This window comes from Manis javanica, chromosome 18, assembly GCF_040802235.1.
Source record: "Manis javanica isolate MJ-LG chromosome 18, MJ_LKY, whole genome shotgun sequence".
NCBI lineage: Eukaryota > Metazoa > Chordata > Mammalia > Pholidota > Manidae > Manis > Manis javanica.
Genome location: NC_133173.1, coordinates 772,179 through 777,321, shown reverse-complemented (window position 1 = coordinate 777,321; position 5,143 = coordinate 772,179). Strand labels below are relative to the sequence as shown.

The 5,143-nt window shown below is 54.9% G+C and overlaps 1 protein-coding gene across 1 annotated transcript in view; it reads left to right on the top strand.

Moving 5' to 3' along the window:
- The window catches only part of MTHFS (methenyltetrahydrofolate synthetase), a 119,744-nt gene that overhangs the window by 83,983 nt on the left and 30,618 nt on the right, over positions 1 to 5,143 (top strand). The window lies entirely within an intron of this gene.

Here is a 5,143-nt window from a genome sequence, read left to right as displayed (position 1 = left end):
CCCAGCAGCACCTTTTCCTCGCCGTGTGGCTTTTTGTCTTTTCTGAGCCTCTGTCTCCTGGTCCACGAAGCAGGGGCGTCCTGCTAGAAACGGGACAGTGTGTGGAGAACACGCGGTAAGTGCTTCGCAAACGCTTCCTCTTTCGTTTGTTCTCCTTCACTTGGCTGGAGAAAAGCAGCCACGTTGGTTAAAGGCAGGGGCCGGAGTGGGATTTACTCTCCTGTGTCTCGCTGTGCTTGTGGGGCCCGAACAGGCTCCCTAATGTGGGCGCAGACCCGCCCCCTCTGTGGCCTTGGCCTGCTCTGATTTCCCTTGGATTCCAGACGGTTGTTCCAGACAGGCCTCCTCCCAGCCAACCCCACCGCACGCCGCCAACCTGAAGCCTGCATTTGTCAAGAGGCAGATTTAATGAAAAACGAGGTGCAGACCCACCCACGTTAGCAGGTAACAGGGCTTGTGCAGCCTCAGCACACCGCGAGAGCCAGTTCTGGGCAGCCAGTGCAGCAAGAGAGATTTTTGGAAGCCCCCCCCCCATGGTGCCCACTATCTCCTGGGGAGTCAGTGCTGTGGGTGCGGCCGCCCGAACAGCGCTCCCCCTGCCCTGTGAGAACTGTTGGCTGGCAGTCTGGGAGGGTTCTTCCCTTGTGGCTCAGAAGCCAGCCGCCCTGCTGCTTTGATGCAGGGAAGACTGGGCTCGGTGAGCCGGCCGGCTTGTGCCCCCAGCAGCAGGGCACAGGTCCGAGCGGGAGACCGACGTCCGCCCAAGCGCCCGTGGGAATAGACGTCAGCCTTGGGGAGTCAAGGGCTGGTGCAGCCTGCTCCCCCCGTGGGGGCGGTTTGGCAGGATGGGGAGGCAAGGAAAGCGGCGAGGTGGGGCCTGGGAGACGGAGCAGGGGAGCCAGATGGACGCCTTCCTGGAGCCAGCCTGGGACCCTCTTAACCTTGGTTTCATTGACTCACGCAGAGGAGCCAGATTCTGGGAACACACATCACACTAGATCCTCAGGAAGCCAGGGATAGGCCAGCCCTGCTGTATTAATTTGCTGAGGTTGGGGTTGGTTGGACCAGCAATGGGGGAGGGATGTTCAGGAAGAAAATTACAAATCAGAACGACGCTGGATGAATGAGTAAGAACAGGGTCTCCTTGTGGGGTGCTTGTCGGGGCTGCAATGGGAACCCCACGCATTGTCCCCTTCCCTCACCCTTCCTGCTTCCCCCCGCCCCTCCCTGCCTGTTCCATTCTAGGGTTTCACAAGCCTTTATGTTGTGACTGGCCCTCTCCAGGCACTGGGGACATACATGCGACCATTTCTACCCCTGGGAGCTCCTATGCAGTCTAACGGGGCTTCCCCCCCTTAAAGTGGGCGTGCTGAGGCCTGCGTGAGGATTTAAGGCAGCGTGTGCTCCGAATCAGGCGAGTGCACCTGCGTGGCTCACAGCAGCCAGTAAGTGTTGGGCATTGCAGTAGAAGACGGACAGGAGAGGGCGAAACAGGCGGGGCGGATGGTAGGGCAGGTATGGGCTCCACAGGACAGTGCAGGCTTGAGAGCGGGGCAGGCAGGCCTGGAATCTAGATGTGACACCGACGATGGTGCGTAACAGAGGTTAGAAAAGCCACGAAGGTCATTCGGAGGTGCTTAGTGGGGCCTGGTGCGAGAGGTGGGGCCTGCACCGAGAGTGTGTAACCACATGGGAAAGAGGCTGGATCTGGGAGACAACGAGTAGGAAGGTCGTAAGATGACTGCTGACTGGGCCCCGGAGGGAGGAGTCAGGAAGGGTTGAGTGTACGTTTTAGGGTCCCTGAAGGACGGTGGACTTATTTACCCAGGATGGGTATTGGAGGGCATGGAGGCGATTTGCTAAAGGGATGTGCAGGGAGATGGGTGCGCTGGGGTGCTGCCTTGGGACCTGACAGCTGGTCCCGTCACTCAAAGGAATGTCCCGGGAAGGTGGAGGGCAGACCTGCAGTCGGCCCCTTGCAGACAAGAGCCCAGCATGGAGGCTGACGAGGGAGTGGTGCAGGCGGAGAAGGCCAGGGGCTGGTGTGAGCACCCGTGTCCAGAGCCTGAAGGCGCAAGCGGAACGCGGGCTGAGGAGGCGACGTGTGGTGTGTGCGACACTGCGTGTCAGTCTCACCCCAAAAAGGTCGTGCACAGGCTCTGGCGACTCACCCAGCATCTCTTCCCCAAAGTTCCTCGCTGGCCACCAAAGTCTGCCGGGCTTCCACACATCTGTTCAGACCCAACAGGTGCTGGAACAAAGGGTGGGTGGGCCCTGGGATCTCCCAGTTCTCACCTGGGACAGCTTATCTTCCTTTTCAGGCTGTTTGCTAAGATTTCAGAAACTCCTTCATCCACCCAGGAACACCCTGATAATGCTTCAGGTGGGTGGTTTCCATGGGAACTAATCTCATCAGTTGGTTAATCATCCCTCTCATGGCTGATGACAGCCAGTGACCGGCTGTGGCCGTGATCCACGTGGGGCGGGTGGGACCTGCCCGTGCCTGGCTGTCGGGGGATGGGCTGTGCCCTACACTGCTGGCACGGCCTCGAGAGGTGGACAGACAGCGGCTTCCGTCAGATACTGTTACTGAGATGCTGTTTTCCCAGAACCGTGTCCTCGGGACCAGGGGGCTGAGGCCAGCAGACAGGAGCACAGGGCAACCAGCTAGGCCTTAATGAGGGGTAGAAAGAAAAAGACGCCTGCCAATCAGGAGGGTCTCCAGGGGAGTAGGCCGTTCGGGCCGCAGGGACCAGGGGTTTGTAAGCACATTGAGGAGGGGGCCCACCTGTTGCTAGGGCCGGACGGGGGGATCAGAAACTCCCCTTGTTTCTCAGGCTGGCCGGTCCAGGGAGTGGTCGCTCGTCCCGCTTGACCGGCTGGTCACAACACCTGACGTCAGCGTCCTGCTTGGCTGACCTCTCCCAGGGCAGCGTGTCCTGCTCTGCCTACCCCAGCGGCTGCCTCCTGTCTCAGTACCGTCCAAGAGGGGGCACAGCCCAGTTTTAAATCCTGGCCACCCCATCTTTGGCCCAGGGGATGTTGGCAAGTCAGTTAAGTGCTCCGAGCCTCCGTGTCTTCATCTGTAAATTGGAGACACATCCTAACCCAACGGGCTATTGGGATTAAATGCGTGAGACATTAAAAGTGGGGCAGTGACCCCCACCCTGGACCCGTTGAACATCTAGGCTGCTTCCGATCATCATTATGGTGGTTCTGGAGGAGGCAGTGTTGCCGACAGACTCCCTCCTGGGGCTCTGTTCTTGGGCTCAGTAAGGTTTTAACCTTAACGCAGGGGGAGGGAAGGACCCACGTGCGTCTGCCTGGGGCTGTGGTTGTGATGCTGTAAGAGAGCGTAACCTGCAGGCAGCTTTGAGGGGTGAGCGCAGCCTGGGACCCCGTGTCCTGCTCCGGGAGGAAGGGGTCCCAGTCTCCCGCCTCCCCCTCCCTCCGCCACACCCCACCCAAGGCCCGAGCTCAGGCAGGGTCCCTCCATGCCGCCCACTCCCCTCCTGCCCCGTCCTCTCACCCCCTCTTCCCTGTTAGTCCCTCCCTCTAGGGACTGATGGCGATAGAGAATCTAGGCAGACCCCTGGCCCGACATGTACTTCGGCACGAGAATCGGTGGGGTTTTCTCACCGGTTTCTCCATGAGACTGAGCAAGTGCTGACTGACCCTCTTCTGTGAATCGTCTGGTCTTGTCATTTGCTGGATTTCCTTCCCATTTAGAGTATTTGTTTTTCTTTGTAATAACTTTTATTGTTTTAGCAAGAAAATATTGACATTTTTTAAAACTTGTGTGTTTGCTTTTAAATGGCCAAAATACATACATGCACAAAATCTAACACGTTCGATAGTGATCGCCGTGAAAGAGCAGCTTCTTCTTCCTCTTTCCCCCGGCACCCACTGCCCCTCTCTAGAGGCAACGAGCGAGCCGGGCATCTCGTGTCTCCTTCCTGAGATGTATGTATCGTATGTATATATACACACATATATATGGTATAGCGTGCATCCCTATCTGCATGTATAGATAGCATATGTATAGATCATATCGCTATACATGTACTGTGAGGAAGATAGAGGACATAGTGCAGTGTATATGTGTGTGTGTGTGTGTGCGTGCATGTGTTTCATGTATACCACATCTTTTCTGTTCATCCCTCAGCAGATACTCGGGTAGTTCCGTATAGTGGCTATTGTGAACGACGCTGCAGTGGACATAGAAAGGCAGGTGCCTCCTCACGTCCTCACCTTGTCTCCAGTGGTTACATACCCAGAATCGGGCTGGCTGGATCATATGGTGGCTCCTGTTTTTCATTGTTTAGGAAACTTGCTACTATTTTCCATAATGGCGGTACCAACTGCCATTCCCACCAACAGAGTAAAAGAGTTCCTTTTCCTCCAATTCCTCACCAATACTTATGTCTTGTCTTGTGACAAAAGCCATCCTAATAGGCATGAAGTGATACCTCGTCTGCGTTCCCGTTGGCTAGTGAGGCTTGGCGCCTTCTCGTGGGTCTCCTGGCCGTTTGTGTGTCTTCCATGGAGAAATGTCTTGTCATTCACCCGTTTTTAAACGGACCATTTATTTTGTTTTGTTTTGCTATTGAGTTCAGTGAGTTCCTTGTATATTTTGGGTACTAGCCCCTTATCACATATATGGCTTGCAGCTATTTCCTGCCTTTCCGTTCCGTAAGCTGCCTCTCCATCTTACTATTAAGTTATTAATCCATTAATTTTTGTGAGCGGTGTAAGACAGAGGTCTAGTTACGTTTGCATGCGGTCCAGTATTTCCCAGCACCATTCACTGGAGAAACTACCCTTTCCCCATCGTATGTTCTTGGCACCCTTGTCAAAGGTGGGCTGATCTTATGTGTGTGGTTTTTCTGGGCTCGCTAGTCCGACCCATTGGCCCAGGTCTCCGTTTTTATGCCAGTGCCATAGTATTTTGATTACTATACCTTGTGATATAGTTTGGAATCGAGAATGACCATTCTTCTAAGGAAGCATTTCTCTTCCATGTTTATTTGTACAGCTCTTCACATAGATTAGTGAATTTAGCCATTCGTGGTGTAAACTGAAACTATTCTCTCAGTTTGATGTTTTTTGTAATGCAGAACTTTGTATAAAACCCAAGTAGTTA